Source organism: Tenrec ecaudatus, chromosome 3 (assembly GCF_050624435.1).
Source record: "Tenrec ecaudatus isolate mTenEca1 chromosome 3, mTenEca1.hap1, whole genome shotgun sequence".
Classification (NCBI taxonomy): domain Eukaryota; kingdom Metazoa; phylum Chordata; class Mammalia; order Afrosoricida; family Tenrecidae; genus Tenrec; species Tenrec ecaudatus.
In genome coordinates, this window is record NC_134532.1 from 146,008,941 (window position 1) to 146,021,560 (window position 12,620).

General features: G+C 45.8%; 1 protein-coding gene across 1 annotated transcript in view; it reads right to left on the reverse strand.

The window, feature by feature from the left end:
• FRAS1 (Fraser extracellular matrix complex subunit 1) overlaps positions 1-12,620 on the reverse strand; it is a 587,299-nt gene that overhangs the window by 278,542 nt on the left and 296,137 nt on the right. The window lies entirely within an intron of this gene.

Consider the following 12,620-nt stretch of genomic DNA (forward strand, 5'->3'; position numbering starts at 1 on the left):
CAGCTTCAAGGCGTGGCATGGGAAGCAGGGGCCAAGGAACGTATGTATGCTTACACGTTGTCCTCCCTCACTAGACCCTAGGCTTCGGGAGATCAGAGTGCCTTTCTACAACGGAGCTTCAAAAACATGAAATGAAAAGACAATAAAAAATTCCCAAACTTTTCCAAGCTCCCCTCATACTGTGGTAATCCTCTGTCCATCACACTGGTGGGTAACTGAAAAGTATGCTACAAATTCTCTTGAGGAGCTTGATTTACATTTAACCCCTGATTTATATTTTAGAAGTGTTCCATGAGAATATTGTTCATATTTAGAACAAGCCAATAAGAGGCACATAATAAAGGTCCAAATAACTATTTAACCCTTCACAAGCACAAAAGTATCATTCCTACATTCAGCTGCCCATGTAGTACTGATTATTGTCATCATCTGAAGTGTCTATCACTGTTCATGCCTCTGCTTCCCCGAGAATGGAACTGGTACCAAATTTTTAGTGAAAAGTTAAAATGTACCACGAGGCCCATCTCGCTGCTGCGCAGGCACATTAGGCTGATCTATCAACACTTAATCAAGACACCCACTACACATAAGATGCTATACGAGGCTGTGGGGCCTTCCCAGCTAGCTACAGGTAAGCCATGCTACCCAAGGTTTGCTCCAGGGAACCCTTCAACACCCCACCATGGGAGCACACTGGTTGTAGTTGTTGAGTGTCCCCAGTTAATGCTGCTTCCTCGGTATCCTACAGCCAGGATGGAACTGCCCCATTCGGCCACACATCCTTTTGGGAGCAGATTCTCAGGACTTTCCTCCCACAGGGCATCGGCTGGGCTCAAATCCCCAAATGTTCCCTTAGCACAATCACTGTGCCCTGTGAAAACGGCACAGAAGCGCACAAGCCCAAGGGATGATGATGGCGCATGAAGATCTGAGAGGTCAAGGTCAAAGCATTGAACTTCTTCCCACTGAAGAGCTGGAAGCAGGGCAGTAGAATGATCTGGTTTGCTTTTTAGGGAGTTCACTCTGGCAGTATGGGAATAAAGGGTAATTCATCGAAGGCACTTGGACGAGCTGAATCGGTGCAAATGAACAGACATGGCCCTCTGCTGCTGTCCAGCTCACAGCCTTGAAAACCCCCGGGGACAGGGCTACTCTGTCTCAATGGGGCCTTGTAAGTCACGGTGAACTCCCTGGCAATGGATTTCTTTTTATTGGTGGGGCAGGAACTGGGGGAGGGGGGTGTTGTTTATATCTGGATGTAATCACATTTGGGAATAGGGGTCTGTTTGTTATGCTAACAAGGTCGCATGGTGCAGCACCCCCACTGTCATCAGGTCCATGATGATTCAGTGACCAGACAGGACAGAGGAGAACTGGGGCCCAGGGTTTCTGAGGCTGTAGAACTTCAGAGAATCAGACCTTGGTATCCCTCATTCCACCTCCAAGTGACTGGTGGGTTCAAACCTCAGGCCTTTTTGCAGCTCAACACTTCATCCACTGCACCAGCAAGGCCCCTCTACTGCGGGGGCAGGGCGCATCTGAAACCTACTCACGTTTGAGGTAGAAACGAGCAGGCCATGCACAGAGAAGCAAGCACTAGGCAGTGAGTGGAAAGACAGACGCAGGGTGGAGATCCCCAGGGAACTCAGAGGAGAGCACTAGAGAAGTGGAGACTAGGTGTTTCTTGGGAGCAGGCAGAACATAAGCACCCGATGAGACTTCTAGTTTCCTGTACTGGGAGAAAGAAATGCCTGCTTCTTAAAGCTCTCCCCACCCCCACCCCCAACTGATGTACTTTTGTTACGGCAGCCAAAGAAACCTAAGAGTGGAAGCCCCCCACACAGGCTTCACCAGACCACAGTGCCTCTGGCTCTCTCCTTAGTCTCGGTAAGCCTGGTTACACTTCACAGGCCTCCAGAACTGTCACCGCATCTGTGAAGCCAGGTGAACTCACCCAGCTACCTATTGCTTCCTCCGTGTTCTTGTGGCATTTGTACATGTCTCTTCTGGCCTTTACCCTCTTGTTGCAATTGCTGGCCTAGAACTCTAGCTCCTTCCCTGGAATACAGTACCCTCCGGGACTGCTGGCGTCGGCGGCCTTGCCATCCAATGGCCCTCGGCCCATGGAGACCCCCCACCCATCAGACCGCTGTGATCCACAGGGCTTTTTTGGTTGACTTTTCGGAAGTCGATCACCAAGGTTTCATTCTTCGTCTTAGTCTTGAAGCTATTCTGAAACCCGTGTAGCATCATAGAAAACACGCAAGTCCCCGCTAACATGTGGGTGGTGATGGGGCAGGGGCTGGGAATCTTGAGATCTTTGCTTGAATCCCACCACCCTCAGCATGGTAATGTCATCTTTCAGCCCCCATGCCTGGCCTGGTGCATGGTACACAGTCTGCCTCACTACCTCCAGTCCACTCCCACGCAGAGTAACCCTACAGGACAGGGGTGAACTGCCCCATGAGGGTTTCCAAAATGGTCACTTTAAAAAAAATCATTTTATTGGGGGCTCGTATACTCTTATCACAATCCATCCATCCACCCATTTGTCAGGCGCATTTGTACATTTTGTAGGGGTACAAAGTCTCATCTTTCTCCGATGAAGCAGCTGGTGATTTTGAACTGTTCACCTTGTGATTAGCAGTCCAATGCGTAACCACTATCCACCAAGCAAGACTCCCTAGGATGTAGTCGGTACTGATTAGATGCACGCTGAATGGATGCATGGATACTTTTAAATATAACAATAGTTATAAAGAATTCATTCGATGTGTTATCTTCAACATGGGAACAACTAACCATGAGGTCATAGTGTTAACATGTTTGCATCCTATAAAATTTACTTAGAAAATGCTGGATCCCAGATCTACCCCAGTGATCTTCCAAGGAATATTTGGACTGAACCTAGATAAGAGTTCCAGATGTGGACCTAGTCCTCTCTGGTCCCCACATTGGACACGGGAGTGGCTTGTTCCCTGGCCAGGCACGACAAGAGGTGAGATTTCTATTTCAATCTAGATCTAAGCTGAGCTATAATTTCTTATGATAACATACTCCCACCGTGTTTTGCAATTGATTTTTAATTTCTAACGCTGAACATATGCTACTGAATGTTATCTCTGCTTGCCGGCTTACTTTACATGTGGCTCTTATTCCATCTGGGCTATTATGAAAAACAGAAGGTCACTCTCTGACTTTTCGCCATCATTTCTCCTAGTGATACATTTCCAATCACTCGGGGTTCGAATTGAGTGCTGTGAAATTTGTGACAATAAAGTTAAGAAGAAACGAAGTCAGGGAAAGCTACCTCCTTATCTCACACAATTTCTGTGGGAAGGTCCCTGGCTTTTCTGGTGCATAACAAGGCATGTGTTATCTTGCCAAGCAATTCACATCAAAAATGAAAAGCAACAAATTACTTTTCTGTTGGCATCTCTCTATTGAAACCCTACTCCAAAAACAAGAAACTTCGTTTTGCATTTAGTGATTTAGAAATAGAAGATTGGGTTAAATTTTTTTCTACCCCTGCTTCTCTAAAAATGCAATGCAATTTTAATCCCACTACGTGCTAAAAGCACTTCCTACAGTGCCTGAAGCCTTCCCAGCTTCCACGCAGTGAATACGGACCCGTGGTGGTTCTGCCTCAGGACAAAGGGGTCTCTGTTCTTCTTTACTTTCCCGTGGTCTCTTGGGGGTAAGTGCACAGGAAGTCCTTGCCAAATCACAAGTGAGTCTAGCTCTGACTACCAGATGACCAAGTAATTTTATTTGCAACCATACCAGCAGTAAAGGAGCCCTGGTGGCACAGTGGGTTAACAGTGGGCTGCTAACCACACGGTCAGTGGCTTGAACCCACCAGTTACTCCAAGGGAGAAAACCGGAAGCTTTCCACTTCCACCAAGGTCTGCAGCCTCAGAAAGTCTCAGGAGCTGTTCTCCTCTACGAGTTGAACTGACTCCACGGCAGTGCGTTTAGGGGTGGTAGTGTTTTTGTTTCGTTTTGGCGTACGGAAAGAAGAGTTCTTGGGTGGTATGTAGACACCAACCCAACAGCTGGCAGCTCAAATCTGCCCAGAAATGCCTTGGAAGAAAGGTCTGGTGACCGGCTTCAGAAAATCGCCCACCGTAAACCTTACAGAGCACAGTTCTACCCCGACATACTTGAGGACGCCAGGAGTCACAGTTGTGTCAATAGCGACAGTTTTGATTTTGTTTTAAATACAGCAACAGCCTAAACTTTAGGCCCAAGCAGGTTGACTTTATTGGAATAGTTACCAGAGTGAACTAGAGAGAAAGGAAGTGAGAACAGGACATGGGAACAGTAGGAGCAAGACAGATCCATGAATGGGTGGGTGGGTCGAAGGTGGAAAGTAGATAATGGGTGGAAACATGGCAAGATGGATAGATGGACAGACAGGACACTGACACAGGTAACACGAGAATACCCTGGTCCAGGTCAGTGATGAAAACAGACCACAAATTGGCAATTATGAATAACTCAAATCTCTTCATGTGTGTACCCCCCAAAATCATTAAACAAGATTCCATTTTACAACAATCCAACCAACAAATGTAAGGCGACTCGTGATAAGTGGAACTGACTTAGGTGGTAAGAAGTAGGTGCTCCCATGCATCCACACACTTCAACACGTGCTCAGCTATTCTCAGACACTGAAATCACACGTCCACGAATCCGCCAGGAGAACTCACACAATGCACATAACTGGAGCGGTAGTACTCTGGAGGGGCGGTGGGCATACCCCAATTTCTACTATCAAGTTTTGCTGCTGCTGTTGGTTTCCATTGAGGTGATCTGACTCCCCAACCTGTGTGTGTCAGAGAAGATGTGACCTCTCAGAAGCAGATTGCCAGAACAACCTGCTTAGGCCCTGGGTGTAAATTCCAAGCACCAATCTTTCAGCTTAGTGGTCAAGCACTTACCCATTCACATCATCCCAGGACCCCTTCTTTAAGCACGTTTGCATCTCGCTTGCTCACTTGGACGGAAACGTTAGATGCTGATGCTGAACCATAGAAGGGTGGATTAAAGGAATCCCTGCACAGCCACAAATGGAAAGTTAAATAACAGCATTTAAACGATGCTCTAGAAAGATAATGAGCAATGTGCGACTTCAGTGTTGCGCGTAAGTGCATGTATGTAGGTCTGCAAATGCCACACGCAGAGGGACTCTAAGAAATTATTAAGGCAGAAAAAAATTACTAACAGTAGTGATTTGGGAGGGTTTGAGTTCGGAATTTTATCTGATTTTAATTGTGCTTTACATATGTCTGGCAATAAACATAAGTCTGTCAGCTTATTAGGGGAAAATTGCTAAAGGAGAGAAAAAGGATGTAGCTCACTTCCTGATAGGGCAGACGGGTAAGTGGCCAGCTGATCTAGTAACCACCCCTGTGATTCACCTAAGCCACTGACTGGTCTTGGGTAAAGGTTTCGATGTTTGGGCAGGGAATCTGTTGACACAAAGCCGAACCAAAGGAGTCCCTTCTAAGCTACAGTGGCTTTCGAACGTCCTCCTAAGGAGTTATTTGACCAGCAGGCTAGGTCTCATTGGTTCTTTGGTCAGAGGATGAAGGCAGGTCCCCACTTTGCCAAGATATGCCTGGTATCCTGGCTCCTTTCTGACAAGTTCACATTTGCTGGTTGAAACTTTCAAGAGCCAAACACAAGCCCTTGTTCTCCAGGATTCAGCTCACCAGGCACATTACGTAAGACTCTCTCTCTCCTGTCCTTCTACAAATAAACCCCTCTAAACCAAACCCACAAATAAAATGTACACCCCCTCGGTGCTCTCAAATGCAGTGGTCTCCTAGGTCTCTCTTGATGAATCGAATGGGACGCTTAGCTTCTCTTTGTCCACTGTGACCAGGATGTCCTAGATTCAGCATCATCAGTAGCAGCAACGGCGAATGTCTCACTGATTCCACCTTATGGCACCTCCACATGTGCACACATAGAACTGCATGCAAAGGGCTTTTAGGGGGGGTGATTTAGGGGGACTGTGGGCTGATTTTTCTGAACTAAAACAGCAGACCTTTCTTCCAAGGAGCTGTCAGGTAGATTTCAACCTCCCACCTATTGGTAGCAGTTGAGTATTTAAACCACTTTTACGACTGTGAGGATGCTGGGTTTTCCTGGTTGATGACTCACTCACTGCCATCAGGGCGATTCAGACTCACAGTGACCTTGAAGGATAGAGTAGAACTGTCACTGTGAATTCTTGTGACGGTAAACCATGACGGAGGTCAAAAGCCTTACCTTTCTCCTATGGAGCAGCTGGTGGGTTCAAACTGCTGACCTTGTGGTTAGCAGCCACTATGCACCCAGGGCTCCTGAAAGCCACCCCAGGGACCACCAACCCAAACTATGCTTTGGATGGGGAAAGTCCTCAGACATCGCGGCTGCACTTGCAGGGCCCACGCAGATCTCAGCAGCGATAACAGGGAGGGGCTGCCGGCTCTGTGGGCAGCAAAGAGAGGGAGGGGAGGCAGGACGGGGGTAGTGCTGGGGTGAGGAATGGGGAAGAGAAAGAAGGCATGCCATACAGGCCATTGAAAATAACTGGGAACCCTAGAAGCTGGGCAGAAAGCCAGAAGGCTTGTCACTGGTTTGTAATCCATCGCTGAAATATTTGGGGGTTCAGTCTCAGAAAGAATGGGATCTGTCTGGAAGATAAACTCCCTCGCCTTTGTGGCGGGCTTGCTTGGCTGGTATGCAATCTTTCTGTCCTGTCATTTGTCTTTTGGCGTACACATCAAGGGTCTATAAGCAGTACAGACAAATGCCAAACACAGCCAGGTTCTTGCTAAAGCCAAGGGCCTGGGCAAAGCAGCCCCCAACCACTTCTTCCTTCTTGTCTCCATTTGTCCTTTACCTAAATATCCAAAGAGAGAGTGGCCATGGAATACCACTGTCACCTGCCTCGCAGGGTCTGTTGTGGACAAGAGACTTACATTCTAGGATGTCAATCTGATTGTCCTTCCTCCTAAATGGCTTCACCAACTCACCGACTCTGTCTGTGTTCTAATGGCTCGGGTTTTTTGCTGCTTTTATTCAGTCCCTTCCCAGAGCTGATAAGGCACTTAAATATCTTCAAGAGGAGGAAAATGAGGAGAAGGGCGGGGGGGAGGGGAGAGGGTTGGTGGTGAGTATAGAGGGAGAAGGAGGTTCTGTAATTTTCCTAAGGCAACACCTAGCCACGAATTGCTGACAGGGCACACAAACCAAGGTAAATAAAAAGCGGGTCACCCATAAGGCAACGTCAAGGTGTGCCTGTACATTCCTATCCTTCCTCCCCCACGTAATAGTTTACCACATTTCCCCCGGTAAAAAGTGTTCTAGAGGCCCCCATGTGTGCTTGGCATTGTGGGGGATTCAGGAGTATACGATGTATTCCTGTCTCCAGTCAGTCATGACTTTATGATTTAAGATTCCTTAGGCTTCTCTTGTTAGCATGAATGGTAATGCATTCATACAGTGATTAAGTATCTAAATTATCTTATTTGCTTATTTCTATTCAGCCATCCTTCCCCCATCAATCAAGTTTGACCGGGAAGTGGTATCTCTGTCTCACTGTGTGTCCAGCTATCTGGAACAAGGTCTGGTCCGTAGAAGCTGTTCAACAATTATGTGCGTCATGAACAGAGTGGGGGCACATGAGTATCACTTAAACCAGTATGTTCTCCTTGTAAGATAATCGATCATTTAAGTGTGAGATGATAATGGCTATAGACCAGCAAGGAAGATTTCAGAGAGGAGGTGAGTGGATCTGTGATTCAGTTTGAGTAGTTCATATGGAGCCTCAGTGGCACTGTGGTTTAGGCAAGTGGCCAATAACTTTAATGTTGTCAGTTCAAACCCACCAGCAGCTCTATGGGAGAAAGATGAGATTGTCTGTGCCTATAAAGATTCAATATTTGAAATCCCACATTTGAGGTCTATATGAGTCATAATCAACTCAGTGGCAGTGGGTTTGGGTAGGTAGTTGGGGGATAGAATTCTTACCTTCTAGAAGGACCCCCTTCTATGGGGGTCCAGTGGTTACAAATTGGGCTACTAACCCCAAGGTGATGGTTGTTGTTGTTAGATGCCATGAAGTTGGTTCCACAGACTTGATTTTGCACAACAAAACAATGACTTGATGAACAACAGAACAGAAAAACGCCTGGTCCTGCACCATCTTCACAATCATTTCCATGCTTGAGCCCATTGTTTCAGCCACTGTGTCAATCCATCTTACAGATGGCCTTGCTCTTTGTTTGTTGCCTCCCTCCTTTACCAAGCATGATGTCCTTCTCCAAGGACTGGCCTCTCCTCAGAACATGTCCAAAGTATGTGAGATGAAAGTTACAAGGTTAGCAGTTCGAAACTACCAGCTGCTTCTGGAGGGAAAGAAGAGGGTTTCTACTTCTGTCAAGAGTTAGTTCCAGAAACCCAGGTCTACCCTGTGTTAAAGGGTCACCATAGTCAGCATCAACTGGATGGCATTGAATTTCGTATGGGTTTTATGAAGGAGACCCAGATTAGATTCTAGGTATTGCATAAGCAGCCACCACCTATATCAGTGAAGGCTTTCTTGTTGTTATTGAAGGTTTCAGCAGAGTTTCTGAACTGAGATGAACTAAGAAGAAGAAACGTTTGGTTATTTACTTCTACAAACCAGCCACTGAAAAAATTTGATGGATTATAATGGTCCAATAAGCAACCAATCAAGGGAAAGACAGCATTTGCTTCCATTGTGCATGGGCCACCATGAGATGGAGTGACTTACCAACAAAGAACAAAACAAAAGGAGTGGTGGCCAAGTTGATAGGAATGTGCTGCATCCCAAATTATGTGTGTAATGTGGCAACATCATTGGAATCAGCGCTCCAAATCTGGGATATGTTGGACACACCCTAGTGGCTACCAACTTGACAATGATAATCCCAACAAAACAAGGAAGGTTGCTATTTTTTGAGGAATTTAGAATAGTCACTTCAAACGTGCTCCTGCCAAGAGGTTTTCCCAGGCCAGGGCTAGGCTGGAATAAACCACATGCTGGAAGGAAATGCCGAGACGCACGAAGTCCTTCCTGCTGTGGACTTAGCGCCGAGGGGTCAATGCTTCATTTCTGCACATGACTGGGCTGCTCTAGTCAACCAGAGTTCCAACAAATAATTAACTTGCAATGTTTCTTTGCTCCAGCGACAGCTTTTAAATCTCAACATCAGGTCAGCAACTTCTACGCAAATTCTACATGCTTGTTTATCATCAGCTTTCCCCTTAAATGCACCACAACACTGACCAAGAAATAAACAGAGAGATATCCCTCCGCCCCTGGCCCTGCTGCATTATTTAATCTAAGAACACTTAAGGGGTTGAAAGTGAATTTAACTTGTGAAGAATGCAATCAGCTGCTCTCTGTTAGGTTTATCGCTCCATGCACTGATGGAAATATAACTTATTTTAACTCAAGACATTAATAGAACAAAGCTGTTTGCTTCTTAATTAAAAATCATTGTTTTTCAACTCTGGAGTTTGGAAAAGAAAGGAATGGCGGCAATAAAAACCAGAGCTGCCTTTTATTCTGCACCTAACGGTGTGCCAAGTCCAAGTATCCACACCTTTCAAACAGCATTTCTATAACACTCATAGTAGTGCTCTAAACGAGATAAGATTATTCCAGTTTCACAGGTGAGGAAACCGAGGCTCCAAGAGATTCAAAGACTTGCCTGAAGCCATGTTAACAATAGCTCAGCTGAGATTCAACACGGTTCCACCCCATACAGATCTGAATAATTGCTTAATTCATTAAGTTCCAAAGTTCTAAGACCACGGAACATTCAGATATAGAGTCAACTATGTACGGGTTTTTTTAAAACTATGTACGTTTTTGCTTCTGTGATTTTTCAATAACCTTGTAAGCAACCCCTAACCCTGTCCTAACTACAAGCCCATGATAGGCACAGACAGTTATTTGTCTTTCTATCCTCAGAAACTACAGCGGTGGTCAAAAGGGAGAGAGAAAATGTGGAGGAGGGAAGCCAGGAAGAACGATGCAAAGTAGAAATCTAAGTCCATTAATACATACGGTGGGCTAACTAGGTACCAAGGAGCCCTGGTGGTACAGTGGATTAAGCATTGGCTGCTACCCAACTGCTGGGCAGTTCTTACACACCAGCCACTCTGCCACCCTTTCTCCTGAAAGATGAAGCCATTGGTTTCCATAAAGATGGAGAGCCTTGGAAACTCACCAGAGCAATTCTATCTACTCTGGCCTGTTGGGGTCACTCTAGCCCAGTAGTTACCTAAATGGCATGTGCATTTGCTCATTTAATCCTTAGCACAATGCGATGAGGTAAATATTAATGTGCCTGTTTTACCCATCAGGCAACTGAAGTACAAGGTAAGACACTGCAGTGCACGACAGAGCCAAGGTTGGCATCCAGGTGGTTTGGCTTCACTCTAGGCTCTGAATCACGGTGCACCATTCCCAACTCTGGCCCTGCAGAATGAGGGTCGTGTTTGCCATTGTGTGCACATGGCTCCACCTCCAGCCTTCTGCAAACAGCATACCCTGTGAGCGGACAAGCACTGATACTCATGTACAGGTGGGTGATTTCCACCATTCTCTACTCAAGGGCTATAGTCTCATTAGCTACCCGTTTTAAACTAACCTCATATGGATGTGTGCATGTTTGTGTGTGGGCGTGCACGCATGTGAATGTTTCTTCCTATGGACTAGAACTTTTATGTACATTTCCATGATCCTTCTGGAGTGGAACTAATATTGAGCATAAACAGGAGCAAGACAGGCAAGGAAGAATATCCTCAGAGCATGGTGAACTTAACTTTGATCCATATGTAGATTCAATATCAAGATTTCTCAGAAGGATTGGAATCACTATTTTTGTAGAGGGACTGCAACAAATCCAGAGTAAATGGTACCCAAAGCGGCATGGGCGTGCAGGAAGGCTTCCAGGGTTTGGGGAGGGGGATCCATACAGAGGGAAAGTCCATAACAACCAGGGTGAACGTGATGGAGAGATGGGCTACAGCAAGACAAGGTGGCAGGGAACAAAAGAGAAGCCCAGTCCTAGGACCAGAGGTCAAAAGGAGGAGAACGTGGGCAACAGGGGATTGGGACCAGATCTAGCTAGGAGCCAAGCAAAGCACGTTACCTATAGATTGGGCCTAAAATGAGTGGTCGTGAGTTCAGAGGTTGAGTCACTTGTCCCTCACACTATGGGTTAGTTGTTGTCAGATGCCATCACGTTGGTTCCTACTCGTAGTGGCAGTGCGTACAGCAGAATGAAACACTGCCCGGTACTGTGCCATCCTCACAACTGTTCATGTTTTTAGCCCACTGTTGCAGCCACCATGTCCATCCGTCTTTTTATGGGTCTTCCTTTCTCCCTGCCCCTCTATTTTACCAAGTCCAATGTCCCTTCTCCAAAGACTGGTCTCTCCTGACAACATGTCCAAAAGTAAGTGAGACCTCTAAGGAGCACTCTGATTATACATCTTCCAAGACAGATTGGCAGTCCATGGCACCTCCAATGTCCTCCACTAGCACCATAGTCCAAACGCATTGATTCTTCTTCCGTCTTCCTTACTCGAAGTCCAACTTTCACATGCATATGGGGCAACAGAAAATACCACATCTTGGGTCAGGCACACCCCAGTCCTCAAAGTAATAGCTTTGCTTTTCATAAAGAGGTTTTGTGTAGCAGATTTACCCAGTGTAATTTGCCCTTTGATTTCTTGACAGCTACTTCCATGAGCATTGATTGTGAATCCAAGCAAGACAAAATCCTTGATGACTTCAAACTTTTCTCCCCCATGATGCCACCTACTGGTCCAATTGTGAGTACTGGGTCTTCTTTACATAGGGTTGGCATTCATACTGAAGGCTGCAATCCTTGATCTTCATCAGCAAGCATTTTAAGTAAGTCCTCCTCACTTTCAGCAAGCAAGGTTATTTCATCGACGGTTGTCAATAAGCCATCCCCCAACCCTAATGCCACATTCTTCTTCATATAATTCAGTTTCTCTGATTATTTGCTCCTCAGATAGATTGAATATGCATGGTGAGAAAATATAACCCTGACTCGCACTTTCCCTGATTCTAACCATGTGGTGTTCCCTTGTTCTAGTCGTAGAACTGTCTCTTGATCTATGTATAGGCTAATCTATGATTAAGAACAAGTCTCAGCGGCTCTTCAGACATCCATTTTTATCTTTTATTTCATATATCTATGATCTTTTGCTTTCTTCATGAATTATATTTTTTGATGTCTTCCCCAAGCTTATCAGGTCTTCTGTCATCAGTGTTCAATGCACCAAATAATCTGTTCTTGAGATGTTCTCAAAATTCAGGTGGGATAGATTAAGGTCATATTTTGGCTCTCATGTACTTTTTTAATGTTCTTCTGCTTTATCCTAAACTTACATGGGAGCAATTGATGGTCTGCTCTAGCCGTCCCCTAGCCTGGTTTTAGCTGCTGATATTGAGCATCTCCATCACCTCTCCCCACATGCACAGACCATTTGATTTATGTATGTTTCATCTGGAGAACTACACATGAATGGTTGCCTTTCGTGTTGATGAAAAGGTA